The 16,762-nt window shown below is 39.1% G+C and overlaps 1 pseudogene; it reads left to right on the forward strand.

The window, feature by feature from the left end:
• The first annotated feature begins 1,799 nt into the window (after window positions 1-1,799).
• Window positions 1,800-3,142, forward strand: LOC146890659 (ornithine decarboxylase pseudogene; annotated as a pseudogene).
• Window positions 3,143-16,762: the final 13,620 nt, after the last annotated feature.

The following is a 16,762-nucleotide window of genomic DNA, read 5'->3' on the forward strand; positions in this document are numbered from 1 at the left end:
ACATACCTGTTATTACGGCAGTGAAGCATATTTTGAAATGAAGAATGATAACACTGGCAATGTTCTTTTTCTACAATATTGCTTTGACTGCTGTGAGTTTGTTGGGGTTCCATATAGTTTTAAATGTTTTTCTATTTTCTATATCAGTAAAGAATGGGCAACAGTCTTTTACATTTTCCAATTTTGTAATATAGTTTTTATGATATGCCCCATAATTTTCTAAATTTGATTGGCATTACTTTAATAGTTACTCTTTCATTTTAATTAATCTGAATCTTTTTCCTCTTATTTTGGTTAACTTGTTTAAGTGTTTGCTAATGATGTTCACCTTCTCAAGTAACCACCAAATTATGAGTGGGGTCAAGACTAGAAGAAGGATCTTTCCAAGGCTGAAATAATTCTTTGTGAGATCTTGACTACTATGACGTATTATCTAACATACCAAAAGTATTTAAGGTTCCATTGGAATATATGTATGCTGTTTGGAGCCTTTGACAGATTCCCATGAGAGAATTACAGCAATGAGGCGTCGAATTTTTAATCAATTCCTGATCATACTCTTTCAAATAGTTTGCCTTTGAGAAATATCTCTTTACTTGCAATTAGACTTTCATGGAAGCAGAACTCTTCAAAATAGGCCACAAGGAATCTCTGCAGTCTCTCAGGATTTGGGTTTTGTGATACTTGAAAACATAAAGTTAAATGTGCTATGCATAACAGACTTTTACTGCTAAAAAGAAGTGACTGTGTGTGTGTTCAAGTATGTGCATGTGTGTGTGTGTGTGAGTGTGTGTGTGTGTGTGTGATGTTCCAGCCTAAAGATTCCCTGAAAACATGATCCAGTGGCCATTATCCTTACTTCTGCTACAATGTTTTGTGTCCCACACATTTACAAAATAAATATTTGAGGAGGAAGATTAAGATACATCTCTTCAAAACCACAAAGGGCACAAAGCGAATTATTTCACATATACACAGTCATTAAAGACAACCTCAGCAAAGGATTACAACAATCTAGCAGATCATATGATTAGTTGTGTAAGCGGTAGTCAACCTCATTCTCTATCACATACCCGAATCAGCCCATGAATGAAGTGGCCACACTGGATGAAATATGGTGTTGGAGACCACTCCGACAGGGAACAGCAAGGGGTACCTGGCAGGGGGCTTGAGGTTATAGGAAATGGCAGATTAAAAGAAATGAAGACAGAAACATAGGATAGACTGGGAGGACTGAAGGTAAATACCTGGCCGTGGGCGTCCGTGCGCTGTGAGACCGCTTCCACCACTCTAAGGAGACAGAGCTCAGAGTTCCTGGATAGTTTGTCTGGTGAGGAGCTGGCAATAATTTAATTCCATCTCTAGGTTTTTGTTTAGGCACATCGAGAACCATGAACAGCTTCAAGAAGGAAGGACTGATCTAATGAGAGTTCACCAAGGCCAGTTGGACTGGGACTGAATCTGATCCAACCAGATTCTCTGAATGTGGCTGGCACGGGGACTTTCTGAGAAGCCATTGACAATGGCACTGGGACTTGTTTCCTCTGCATATACTGGATTTTTGGGATCCAGTCTGTTTGGATGCTCACCTTCCTGGACCTGGAGGGAGGTGGGAGGAACTTGAACTTCCCATGGGGCAGGAAACCCTGACGGCTCTGGGGGGTGGAGAGTGAGGAGAAGAGGGGATAGGGGGAGTGGGAGGGTGTTGGGAGGAGGGGTAGAAATGGAAACTTTTATAAATTAATAAACTTTTATAAATAAAAAAACAAAAAAAGCAAAAAAAAAAAAAAAAGAAGAAGGAAGAGTTTGACTGTCACATCCTCGATGAAGGATTTACAGCCAAGGACATTCTGGACCAAAAAATTAACGAAGTTTCTTCCTCTGATGACAAGGATGCTTTCTATGTTGCGGACCTGGGAGACATCCTGAAGAAACATCTAAGATAGCTAAAGGCTCACTCCCTTTTATGCAGTCAAAAGTAATGACAGCAGAGCCATAGTGAACACCCTAGCTGCCGTAGGGACAGGTTTTGACTGTGCAAGCAAGACTGAAATCCAGTTGGTGCAGGGGCTCTGGGTGCCTCCAGAGAGGATTATCTATGCAAATCCGTGTAAACAAGTATCTCAGATCAAGTATGCTGCCAGCAGTGGAGTCCAGATGATGACACTCGACAGTGAGATTGAGCTGATGACGGTCACCAGAGCACATCCAAAGGCAAAATTGGTTTTGTGGATTGCCACCGATGATTCCAAAGCAGTTTGTCGCCTCAGTGTTAAGTTTGGTGCCACACTCAAAACCAGCAGACTTCTCTTGGAACGGGCAAAAGAACTAAATATTGATGTCATTGGTGTCAGCTTCCATGTGGGGGAGTGGATCCTGAGGCCTTCATGCAAGCCCTGTCGGATGCCCGCTGTGTCTCTGATGTGGGAACAGAAGCTGGTTTCAGCATGTATCTGCTTGATACTGGCGGTGGCTTTCCTGGATCTGAGGATACGAAGCTTAAATTTGAAGAGATCACCAGTGTGATCTACCCAGCTCTGGACAAGTACTTCCCCCCAGACTCTGGGGTGAGAGTCATAGCCGAGCCAGGCAGATACTATGTTGCATCAGCTTTCACACTGGCAGTCAGTATCATTGCCAAAAAAAAATGGTATGGAAGGAGCAGACCAGCTCTGACAATGAAGATGAGTCAAACGAGCAAACCTTCATGTATTATGTGAATGACAGCATGTATGGATCATTTAACTGCATTCTGTATGATCATGCACATGTGAAGGCTCTGCTGCCGAAGACACCCAAGCCAGATGAGAAGTATTACTCGTCCAGCATCTGGGGACCAACGTGTGATGGCCTTGATCTGATTGTCGAGCGCTGTAACCTGCCTGAAATGCATGTGGGTGATTGGATGCTCTTTGAGAACATGGGAACTGTTGCTGCTGCATCTACTTTCAATGGGTTCCAAAGACCTATCTACTATGTAATGTCAAGGCCAATGTGGCAACTCATGAAGCAGATCCAAAACCATGACTTCCCACCAGAAGTGGAGGAGCAGGATGTTGGCACTCTGCCCATGTCTTGTGCCGAGGAGAGCGGGATGGACCGTCACCCATCAGTCTGTGCTTCCGCTAGTATCAACGTGTAGATGTCATTCTTGTAGCTCTTACCTGCAAGTTTAGCTTGAATTAAGGGATTTGGGGGGGACCATTTAATTACCGTTAGTTTTGGAATGTCTTTGTAAGAATAGGGTTGACAGGGATACAGTGTGGAAGGCTAGGAGATGGGTCACACTTAACTGTGTTCCTATGGAAACTTTGAATATTTGTTTTATATGAATTTTTATCACTTTTCAGACATGATACTAACGTGTGCCCCTCAGTTGCTAAGCAAGCATTTGTAGCTTGTACATTTGGAAGAATGGGCCAAAAGTTAATGTTGTGACCCATTTTGGAAATAAACTGTCTTGAAATAAAAAAATTGACATCACATAAATGTCCTCTAAATTACCTATTGTCTCATATAACCTCCCTGTTTTCAAGTTAGTCAGGGTGTTATCATACAGAGAACCAAATCTCTCCATTGTAATGGTGTTTCCTATTTTTTTAATATATGAAAAAAATCTCTCTTTTAACTAATCTCTCCCTGTAAGAATTTCCAATTTTCTTACCAAATCTGCTGACAATGGGGATGAAGTTCTAAGGCTTATTGTTGCTGCATAGAACAATAGAAGCCTGACTGGATTTCAAGGTAGTTACGAAGTTTGGCAGCAGTCAGAGAAGGGGTTCAGGGCAAGCCTTCCAGGAAAGGAGAAAGAAAACCGTAACCATTAGGGTAATGACTCTGGTCACATGTAGCTTTGGCCTATCCCAGGGACTGTAAAGTCACAGGCAAAAGGTTTCTTTATGAAATCATACCCTAAATGTTGAGTGCCAGATGCAGCACAAATAATAAAAAGTCATATAAAGATATAGACATCAAAGATACAGCCATCAAAACTGAAGATCAGAGAAGCACATCACTAAAACCTCTCACCATGCTCATACTGAAGGGCAAACCTCAGACGGCATAGACAACACTGTGTCTCCACCAAACCTCAGACTCCACACTCCAGTGAGTTCCTGCCTTGTCCCCTTTATATTTGTCTCTCTAACCAGCCATATTGCTCCTGTCTCCACCTGCCTAGTACTGGGATTAAAGGTGTAGGACTCCCAAACACTGGGATTAAAGGTGCATGCCACAACTTCATGGCCTCTAGTGACTTAACTTTGAACTCTGATCTTCAGATTAACTTTATTTATTAAAAATACAAATAAAATATCACTACAGTGAATAGACACTAAGGCCACAGCAACTCTTATAAAGGAAAACATTTAATTGTGGTGGCTTACTCTATCAGAAGTTTAGTTCATTATCATCATGGTGGGAGAGGTTAGCAACATGGTGGACATAGTGCTAGGAGGAATTAGAGTTTTATATCTTGATCCGCAAGAACTGGGTGTAGCTTGAGTATAGGAGACCACAAAGCCCACTCCCACAGTGGCACATTTCCTTCAACAAGGCTATACTTACTCTAACAAAGCCACACCTCCTAATAGTTCCACTTCTACTGGGGGCCGTTTTCTTTCAAACCATCAGACATCTAGATTGTGATTGCATGGGATACTAGGTTAGGGATCAACAGAATTCTATATTCTCTTTGTCACTGCTGAATAAACCACACTGCTTATCTTACAGGCGGTATTCATATGTAGAGAAATAAATGAGTGGAAATGGAAACGGTGCTACTTCTCACCGCCCCTTGCAACCCACTAACAAAATTTTGCTTTCTGTTTCAGTGAATTTAGGATATGCTGTTTAAGAGTCATATGAAAAAACAAAACACCCAGGATAGCCAAAACAATACTGTACAATAAAGGAATTTCTGGAGGCGTCACTATCCCTGACATCAAGCTCTATTACAAAGCTACAGTAATGAAAACAGCTTGGTATTGGCATAAAAACAGAGAGGTTGACCAATAGAATTGAGTTGAAGACCTGGATATTAATCCACACACTTATGAACACCTGATTTTGACCAAAAAAAATCTAAAATTGTACAATGGGAAAAAAGCTATCCTCAAAAAGTGGTGTTGTCATAACTGGATGTCAACATGTAGAAGAATGAAAATAGATCCATATCTACTGCCATGTACAAAACTCACGTCTAAATGGATTAAGGACCTCAATATAAATCTGACCACACATAACCTGATAGAAGAGAAAGTGAAAAGTAATCTTCAATGCATGGGCACAGGAGACCACTTCCTACATATAACCCCAGTAGAACAGACACTGAGAACAACAGTAAATAAATGGGACCTCTTAAAACTGAGAAGCTTCTGTAAAGCACAGTACACAGTCAATAAGACAAAAAGGCAGCTCACTGAATAGGAAAATATGCCAACCCCACATCAGACAAAGGACTGATCTCCAAAATATATAAAGAACTCAAAAAATTAGACAACACAATTCTAAATAATCTAATTTAAAAAATGGGGTAGTGAACTAAACAGAATTCTCAAAAAGGAATCTCAAATGACCAAAATATTTTTGAGAAAATGTTCAATATCCTTAACCATCAAAGAAATGCAAATCAAAACAACTCTGAGATACCATCTTACACCTGTCAGAATGGCTAAAATCAAAAACACCAATGATAGGTTATGATAGAGAAGGTGTGAAGTAAGGGAAACACTCTTCTGGTGTAGGAGTTTCTTCTGTCTTTGTGTTGCTTTCATTGGTTAATAAAAAAACTGCTTTGGGCCCTTGATAGGGCAGAACTTAGGTAGGCGGAAAAGATAGAACTGAATTCTGGGAAGAAGAAAGCAGAGTCAGAGAGACGCCATGGATTTTCCGACTGAGATGGACCCTGGTTAGAATCTTTCCTAGTAAGCCACTGCCACATGGTGATATACAGATTAATAGAATTGGGTTAAATTAATATAAGAGCTAGCCAATAAGAAGTTGGAGCGAATGGGCCAAGCAGTGTTTTAATTAATATAGTTTCTATGTAGTTATTTTGGGGCCCCTCCTTACAACACTCTTCCATTGCTAGTGGGAATGCAAACTTGTACAACCACATTGGAAATCAGTATGGCAGTTTTTCAGAAAATTTGGAATCAACCTATCCCAGGATCCAACAATAATACTCTTGGGCATATAACCAAAAGATGCTCAATTATACTGCAAAAGCATTTGTTCAACTATGTTCATAGCAGTATTATTTGTAATAGCCAGAACTTGGAAACAACCTAGATGCCCTTTAACCAAGGAATGGATAAAGAAAATGTGGCAAATTTACACATTACAATACTTCTCAGTGGTTAAAAAAAAAACAATGACATTTTGAATTTTGCATACAAATGGATGGAATTAGAAAACACTATCCTGAGTGAGGTAACCCAGACCCAAAAAGATGGTTATGGTATATACTCACTCATAAGTGGATACTAGCTATAAATAAAGGACATTGCACCTATAGTTCATGATCCTAGAGAAGCTAAGTAATTAGGTGGCCCCAAGAAAATCAGATATAAATCCACTTGGAAATTGGAAATAGGTAAGATTGCCTGACAAAATTTGGAGCATGGGGGTGGAAAGAGAAAAAAGAGTAGAAGAGGAAGAGGAAGGGAAAATGGGAGAGTTGAGGAGAACTTGAGGGAATGGGATAGTTGAGATGGAGGAAGGACAGAGATAAGAGTAAGGAAAGAGATATCTTGATTGAGGGAACCATTATAGGCTTATCAGAAATCTGGCTCTAGAGAAATTCCCAGAAATCCACAGGAATAACCCCAGCTAAGATGCTAAGCAATAGAGAAGGGACCTGATCTTGACTTTCTGTATAGTCAGACTGATGAATTGAATATCTTAAATATCACCATAGAACCTTCTTCCAACAACTGATGGAAACAGAGGCAGAGACCCACATCAGAGCACTGAACTGAGCTCCCAAGTCCAGTTGAAGAGTGGGAGGAGTGAGAATATTAGTAACAAGATCAAGACCATGAAGTGTTCATCCACTGAAACAGGTTACCCGAATTAAAGGGAGCTCACCAACTCCAGTCAAACTGAGAAAGAACAAGCATAGAACCAAACTAGTCCCTCTGAATATGGTTGATAGTTGCATGGTTGGGGCAGACTGAGGGGTCACTGGCAGTGGCACCAGGATTTATCTCTACTGCATGTACTGGCTTTTTGGAATCCTATTCTCTTTGGATGGATACCTTGCTCAGCCTAGATATGGTACGGAGGGTCTTGGACCTTCCCCAAAGCAATGTGCCTTACACTCTCTGAGTATTGAATGAGGGTTAGTTGGGAGGATGTGTGGAGGGAGTGGGAATAGGGGAGGGAGTGGAAACTTGGATTGTTATTTTTTAAAATCTAATAAATTTAAAAAGAATAATAAAATAAAACAAACAAATGATGGGTTCTGTTGCTTGTGTTTACATGTATTGAATGGTTCTACCATGAGACCAAGAGAGTTCCACTGAAGTATGTGCCACAATCTTCTGGGCACTTGGAACTCCTGTTGACCAAGGATTCTGTACCACCCAGTCCAGCAATCATTTAGTCCCCAATCACACACATCACACAAACATACACATACATCAAACTTTCAAAAATAGAATTAATGTTTTAAGAATATTATTATTTATATGTTCCACACCTTCTTTAACCATTCTTCTATTGAGGGGCACCTAGGCTGTTTCCAGGTTCTGGCTATTACAAATAGTGCAGCTATGAACATAGTTGAACAAATACTTTTGTAGTATGATAGGGCATCTCTTGGGTATATTCCCAAGAGTGGAATTGCTGGGTCCTGAGGGAGGTTGACTCCCAGTTTCCTGAGAAACCGCCACACTGATTTCCACAGTGGTTGCACAAGTTTGCATTCCCACCAACAATGGATGAGTGTTCCCCTCACCCCACATCCTCTCCAGCATAGGCTATCATTGGTGTTTTTGACTTTAGCTATTCTGACAGGTGTAAGATGGTATCTCAAAGTGGTTTTGATTTGCATTTCCCTGATCGCTAAGGAGGTTGAGCATGACTTTAAGTGTCTTCTGGCCATTCGAAGTTCATCTGTTGTGAATTCTCTGTTCAGTTCAGTACCCCATTTTTTAATTGGGTTAATTAGAGATTTAGTGTCTAGTTTCTTGAGTTCTTTGTATATTTTGGAGATCAGACCTTTGTCTGATGAGGGGTTGGTGAAGATCTTCTCCCAGTCAGAAGGTAGCCTTTTTGTCTTACTGACAGTGTCCTTTGCTTTACAGAAGCTTCTCAGTTTCAGTAGTTTTACTCAGCGGTAAAAAACAATGACATCATGAATTTTGCATGCAAATGGATGGAAATAGAAAACGCTTTACTGAGTGAGGTAACCCAGACCCAAAAAGAGGAATATGGTATGTACTCACTCATAAGTGGTTTCTAGCCATAGTTAAAGGTCTTTGAGTCTAGAATTTGTGATCCTAGAGAAGCTAAATAAGAAGGTGAACCTGAAGAAAATCATACAGTTATCCCCCTGGATAGTGGAACTAGGCAAGATTGCCAGGCAAACTCGGGTGCATGGGGGGTGGGGAGGTGGTAGTAAGGAAAGATATTCAGGGAGAGGGAAGAGGGGGAGGATTGGGGATGGCTTGGGGGAATGGGAGGGAGGGAGGGAGGAAGGATGACTGTGGGAGCAGGGAGGTTTATATCTCAGCTAAGGGAGCCATTTTAGGGTTTGCAGGAGACTTGATTCTGGAGGGGTTCCCAGTAAAAATTAAATAAAAAAATAAAAAATAATAAAAAAATAATAATTAAAAAAAAGAAAAGAAAACGCTTTACTGAGTCAGGTAAGCCAGACCCAAAAAGAGGAATATGGTATGTATTCACTCATAAGTGGATTCTAGCCATAATTAAAGGTCTTTGAGCCTATTATTCGTTATCCTAGAGAAGCTGGATAGGAGGGTGAACCTGAAGAAAATTCAGGTAGTTTTCCTCCTGGAGATTGGAAATAGACAAGAGTTCCAGATCCTTCAGCTGGCGATGGATGGAGATGGAGACAGAGACCCACATTGGAACACTGGACTTAACTCCCTAGGTCCAAATGAGAAGCAGAAGGAAAGAGAACGTGAGCAAGGAAGGCAAGATCAGAGGGAACCTTCATCCGATGAGGGATGGCGATACAGGCGGAGACCCACATTGGAGCACCGGACTGAGTCCCCAAAGGTCCAAACGAGGAGCAGAAGGAGGAAGAACATGAGGAAGGAGATCGGGACCGCGAGGGGTGCGATCACCCACTGATACAAGGGGACTGATCTAATGAGAGTTCACCAAGGCCAGTTATCTGGGACTGAGCGAGCACGTAATCCAGCCAGATTCTCTGATTGAGGTCGGAGTCTCTGAATGTGGCTGGCCTGGAGTCTTTCTGAAAAGCCATCGACAATGACACTGGGACTTGTTTCCTCTGCATATACTGTATTTTGGGGATCCAGTCTGTTTGGATGCTCACCTTCCTGGACCTGGAGGGAGGGGGGAGGAGCTTGGACTGCCCGCAGGGCGGGAGACCCTGACTGCTATTGGGGATGGAGAGGGAGGAGGGGAGGGAGTGGGGGGAGTGGGAGGGTGTTGGGAGGAGGGGCGGAAATGGAGACTTTTGTATTTTAATAAACTTTGAGAAAAAAAAGAAAGATATTGAACTGTATTTTGAGTAATTGTCAAGTAGACTGATTTTTTTAAACATCAAAAATAAAATACTTAAAAAAAAGAATATTATTATTTAAAGTATTTAACCTTTGGATCTATGTGGTGAGTACATTTACCCAGAACTTGATTTTTGTCCAATGTTTTATTCTTAATCTGTATAACGTTACAGCATGTTCTGAAAAGTTCTGATCAACTGTGACTGGTGATGCTGGAAACAGCCCAGAAATATCTGACAATGGCCTTACAATGGGCTCCTGAAGCAGACAATGTGAGCCAGACATAAACCTGTCCCTTTTAAGGACCTTCCCTCTAGCATGTGACCTTCTGATTGCTTAGCCTCTAGTACCACTCTCCAGAACCTTCTTTCAACCTAAGGCCCTTTCAAATATTTTCTTGTGCCCAGTTGCTTTACAAAGCTTTCTCTGAGGCACCTACCATCTTCTGAGCCATCAGAAATTGCTAGAGGCTTGAATGTTCCTGTTACAGCTTGATTAACCCTCATAGGTGAGCTCCTCCTCAAAACTGGAAACATTTTGAATGACATAAACTCATAACTGTTGTTTTGAGGTATTTTACTATTTTGCAAGTAAAAGTTAGTTATATGAACTTTGACTTGTCTTGTTGTGTTCTTTTTTTTTTTAACTGAGTTGCATACCTGGAAAGAGTTCCAGAATAGGGAGCTTCTCTAGGATCATGAACTATAGGTTCAATGTCCTTTGTTTATAGCTAGTATCCACTTATAAATGAGTATATGTCATAGTCATCTTTTTGTGTCTGGATTTTGAAGTCAAGATACCTTTAAAGTATATATGACAGCTTTGGAACTGCTGAGTGGATGGACCTACAGCACAGGCTATCCCATGACAGACCTGATTAACAGTGCCCCCATCAACAAAAAGTAGTCTATAGAACAATGCCCATATTTCCTAAATGAATGTTTATTAATGTTGGTTTACATTTAAAGAAAGATATGTTATAGAGATGAATACATTGCATTGGTATGGATCTTGATTTATTGATACAAATTTAAGGTCAAATTTGTTATATGTATGTTTCTGCTCTTGACTAAGGTATTGTGTTTGTGTGGCTCATTAAAAATGTAATGTATAATTAAGAAATGCTAGTTCACTAAAATTGAAACTAAGACAAGGTTGTCCACTCTCTACTCATGTCTATTCAGTACAGTACTCAACGTTATAGCTAGAGTGATAAGACAACACAAATTGGAAAACAGGAAGTCAAACCATCCTATTTGAAGATGATATGATAGTATATACGTACATACATACATAAGTGACCGCAAAAATTTTATGAGGAAATTCCTACAGCTGAAAAATACCTTCAGTAATGTGGAAGGATACAAGATGAACTAGAACAAAATCAGTAGCCTTCATATATACAAATGATAAAAGAGTTGAGAAAGAAATCAGAGAAACATCACCCTTTGTGATAGCCACAAATAATGTAAGATATCTTGGGGTACTGCTAACCAAAAAGGTGAAAGATCTGTATGAAAAAAAACTTTAAGTCTTTGAAGAAAGAAACTGAAGAAAATATCAGAGAATGTAAAAAATCTTCCACGTTCTTGAATAGCTAGGGTCAACATAATAAAAATGGAATCTTAACAAAAGCAATCTACAAATTCAATGCAATCCTCATCAAAATCACAACACAATTGTGGTCTTTACAGACCTCAAGAGAGCAATACTCAACTTCATGTGAAAAAACAAAAATCTCAGGATTGCCATAACAATCCTGTATAAGTAAGAAACTTCCAGAGTATCAGAATCCCTAACTTCAAGCTCTACTATAGAGCTATAATAATAAAAACGGCTTGGTATTGACATAAAAACAGATAGGTTAATCATTGGAATTAAATCAAAGACCCTGATATTAATACACACACACACACACACACACACACACACACACACACACACACACACACACAGAGAAACCTGAATTTTTGACAAAGAAGCTAAATTTATACAATGAAAAAAAGAAAGCATCTTCAACTAATGGTGCTAGCTTAACAGGTTGTTAACTTGTAGAAGAATGTAATTAGATGCATATCTAGTCCTGTGCACAAAGTTCAAGTCCAAATTGATCAAAGACCTCAACATAAGTCCAAACATACTGAACCTCATAGAAGAGAAAGTGGTAAATAGCCTTAAATACATTGGCACAGGAGGCTACTTCCTAAATATAGCACCAGTAGCACAGAAACTGAGAGCAGCAATTAATATATGGGATATCCTGAAACTGAGAAGCTTCTGTATGGCAAAGACTACAGTCAATAAGACAAAATGGCAGCCTACTGAATTGGAAAATATCTTCACCAACCCCACATCAGACAAAGGACTGATCTCCGAAATATATTTAAAAAACTCAAGAAACTAGACATTAAAATACCTAATAATTCAATTTAAAAATGGGGTGCAGGTTTAATAAAATTCTCAACAGAAGAATCTCAAATGGCCAAAAGACACTTAAGGAATTGCTCAGCATCCTTAGCCATCAGGGAAAACCAAATCAGAATTACTCTTATATTCAACAGAATGGCTAAGATCAAAAACATTGATTATAACTTATGCTGGAGAGTGTACAGAGAGAGGGGAACGCTCCTCTTTTGCTGTTAAAAGTGAAAACTTGTAGAAGCATTTTGGAAATCAGTGCTATAGGATAGTGCTCTTTTATCCTGTAACTATTTGTCACTTCTGTTGGTTTAATAAAATGCTGATTGGCCAGTATCCAGGTAGAAAGTATAAGTGGGGGGCAATCAGACTAGGAGAATTCTGGGAAGAGGAAAGGCTCAGTCCAAAGTCACCAGTTAGATGCAGAGAAAGCAAGATGAGAATACCTCACTCAGTAAGGTACCAAGTCACATAGCTAAAAATAGATAAGAATTCTGGGTTAATATAAGTTGTAAGACCTGGTTAATAATAAGTCTGAGCTATTTAAATAGGAACAAGAAAAAGACAATATCTCCTGAGTAAATTGGGGGCATGGGAGGTCATAGGATAGAGTAGAAGGAAAGAGAGAAGGAAATAAGAGGAGTAGGAAAATGTATAACACAATAAAAGGAGATATTAATAAATAATAAATAAATAAGTAATAAAGCCTCTGTGTGTTTCTTTGGAACTGAATGACTGCAGGATTGGGTGGGATAGAAATTTCCATCTACAAATCAGTATGACAGTTTCTCAGAAAATTGGGAATGAAACTACCTCATGACCCAGCAATACCGCTCTTGGACATATACCCAAAGGATGCAGACCCAAACCACAAGGACATTTATTTAACTACATTCATAGCAGCATTTATTTGCAACAGCCAGAAACTGTAAAAACACCTAGATGCCTCTCAACTGAAGAATGGATAATGAAAATGTGGTACATTTACGCAATGGAGTATTACTCAGTAGGGGGAAAATGACATCCTGAAATTTGCATGCAAATAGATGGAATGAGAAAAAATTATTCTAAGTGAAATAACCCAAACCCAGAAAGACAAATATGTTATGTACTCATAAGTGGATATTAGACATAAAGCAAAGATAGTGGATGGGGCAGAAGGGAGGGCAGGATGGGAGGGAGAGGGATGATGGGGTGTAGGGAGGAGGACATGAGGAGATGGGATAGTCCAAATGGAGGAAGGACAGAGAGGAAAAGCAAGGAAAGAGATATCTTGATTGTGGGATCCATTATAGGGTTAGCAAGAAACCAGGCTCAGGGGAATTCCTAGGATTCCACAAAAGATGACCCCCAGATAAAACCTAGGTAATAATGGAGAAGGTACCTAAAATGCCCTTCCCCTATAACTGGATAGTAACTACCTTAATTGTCATCATAAAACCTTTATCCTGTAACTGATGGAAGCAGATGCAGAGCTCCACAGCTAAGCACTGGAGTTCAGCCTTATAGGGGGAGTGGTGATATTGGGAGCAAAGTGGCTAAGACCATAATGGGAAAATCCACAGAAACAACTGATTCAAGCTTTGGGGAGCTCACGGACTCTGGACTGACAACTGGGAAGCTTGCATAAGACCAAACTATGCCCTCTGAATGTGGGTGACAAATATGTGTCTTGGGCAGTTTGTGCAGCCACTAGCAATGAGACCAGTATTTGTTCCTAATTCATTAATTGACTCTTTCGATCTAATTCTTTATAGAGGAATAAATTGCTCAGCCTCTACTGGGGGAGGATCTTGGACCTGCCTCAGGTGAGGTGACAGACTTTGTTGACTCCCCATAGGAAGCTTAAAGTTTTCTGAAGAGTGGATGGGGGGGCTGGAAGGAGGGAAGGGAAAGGGAGCTGGGATTGGTAAGTAAAATAAGATTTCTTAAAATTAAAAATAGATAAATAAAATGAAAGAAAGGTTTCATCAAAGAAAGAAAGAAGAAAAGAAGGAAAGGGAGAGAGAAGGGGGAAGATAGATGGTAGATGGGGGGAGGGGAGGGGAGAGGGAGAGAGCAGCAATAAACATGGTTGAGCCAGCTTCCTGGTGGTAGGATAAACCATTCTTTAGCATGTGTTCAAGAACGGTATAGCTGGATCTTAAGGTTGAGTGGTTCCCAAATTCATGAACAGCAACTACACTGAAGTCCATAATGGTTGCACAAGTTTAAACTCCCACCAGCAATAGATAAGTATCCCCCTTATGTCAGATCTTCACCAGGGTGAACTATCACTTGTGTTAATGATCTTAGACATTCTGACAGGTTTACTATGGAATTTCAGTGAAGTTTTAATTTGTATTTTTCTGATGTCTAAGGATGTTGATAATTTCTTTAAGGGCTTCAGACCGTTTGAGATTCCTCTTTTGAGAATTCTCTGTACACCAATTTTAATTGAATTATTTGGTTTGTTGATGTCTAGTTGAAATCAGTCCTTTACATATTTAGGAATCAGTGTTTTAAATATTTTGTTTTATGTGGGGTTGTTGAACATCTTTTCCCATTCAGTAGGTTACCATTTTGTTCTTCTGGCTGTGTCCTTTACCTTATAGAAGATTTTCAGTTTCATGAGGTCCCATTTATTAATTCTCAGTCTAAGTGCCTGCACTATAGATATTCTTTTCAGGAAGTTGTTGCCTATGCCAATGCATTCAAAGCTCTTTCCAGCTTTCTCTTCCATCCAGTTCATTGTAACTGATTATATTGAGGTTTTTGATCCACTTGGACTTGAGTTTTGTGGAGGGTGAGAGATATGGATCTATTTGCATTTTTCTACATGCTAATATCCATGTATATGAGCACCATTTGTTGAAGAAGTTTTCTTTTTGTCATTGTATAATTTTGGCTTCTTTGTCAAAAATAAGTTATCCATGGGCATGTATATTAACTATTGGGCTTTCTTTCAATTTCATTGATTAATTTGTCTGTTCTTATGCCAGTACCCTGTGATATTTTTTCCATATAGTGCTATATTAGAGCTTGAAATAAGAAATGATACTTTCAGAAGTTCTTTTATTGTATAGGATAATTTCGTTGTTGGATTTGTTTTGCAAATATTTTGTAGAGTATTTTTACATCAATGCTCATGAAGGATATTGGTCTGGAAATCTCTTTCTTTGTTAAGTCTTTTTATGAATTTAGTATCAAGGTGACTGTGATCTAGTAAAATGAATTTTGCAATGTTCCTTCTGTTTCTATTTTGTAGAGTAATTCAAGGAGTATTGGTATTAGGTTTTCTTTGAATGTCTAGTAGACTTTGGCTCCAAAACAATCTGACCATGGGCTTTTTTTGGTTGGCACAATTTTAATGAATGTTTCTAATTCTTGAGGAGTTATAGATTTATTTATATTGTCTACCTGATTTTAGTTTATCTCTAGTAAGTGGTATCTATCAAGAAATTGGACCATTTCTTTTATATTTTGCAATTTTGTGTAGTACATGTTATTCAGCTATGATCTAATGATTCATTGGATTCCCTTGGTGTCTGTTGTTTTATCCCCCTTTCCATTTCTGATTTTGCTAATTTGGATATTATCTTTCTACTTTTCTGTCAGATTGGATAAGGGTTTGTCTATCTTGTTGATTTTCTCAAGGATAGAAAATCTTTGTTTCATTGATTCTTTGTATTCTTCTCTTTCTTTCTATTTTATTGATTTCAGTCCTCAGTTTGATTATTTACTGCTGTTTATTCCTCTTAGATGTGCTTGCTTCTTTTTGTTCTAGAGCTTTCAGGTGTACTGTAACTCTCTTGTATGAGACCTCTCTAATTTCTTAATGTAGGCATTTAGTGTTATTAGATTTCCTCTTAATACTGCTTTCATTGTGTCTTCTAATTTTTAGTATGGTGTGTATTAATTTTTATCTAATTCTAGGAAGTCTTTCATTTCTTCTTTTATTTTTTTTCCTTGACCCAGTGGTCATTCATTAGAGAGTTGTTCAGTTTTCATGAGGTTTTTAGCCTTCTTATTTTTTCTGTTGTTGTAGAAATCCAGCTTTAATCCATAAAAGTCTGGTAAGAAACAGGTGGCAGTTTCATGCCTAACAGAAAATTAATCCCAAAGCCAAGGAAAGCTGTTTTGTTTAAAAGCAAATTATTTGGGGTCCATACATCAACCTCTGCATGTTTTTTATTTTTCATAAAGGAGAAAAAATGAAGTGAAGTGGGCATGGAGGAGAGGAAGAATAAGAAGGGTAAAGGGAAGAATAAGGAGAAGAAAGAAGGAGAGAAAAGAAGTGGTAGTGAGAAGAAGAAGAAGAGTCAGGGTTGTCACTTTTGTATACCACCATGGTAAGTTTTCTGAATTTAGGAATTCTATGCAAACATTAAACACTTCCAAATATCCAATAGACATTTCTCAGATGAGAACAAAGTGGAATTATGTTAGTTGTTCAGTCCTAGAGAGGGCCATGGGAGCATCATCGGTGTGTTCACCATAATTTTTAATCTTTTCAGTACATATGTGTTTAAAAAATTTGTGGCATTGGAATGATGTATTAGTGGCTAAAAGCAATCTCTTGGGAAAGACCATCTGACTGTGTTTGATGGCTCACAGCTTCCTCTAAGTCCAGTCATGGGGATCCA

This window comes from Myodes glareolus, chromosome 23 (assembly GCF_982192425.1).
Source record: "Myodes glareolus chromosome 23, mMyoGla1.1, whole genome shotgun sequence".
NCBI classification, from domain to species: Eukaryota; Metazoa; Chordata; class Mammalia; order Rodentia; family Cricetidae; genus Myodes; species Myodes glareolus.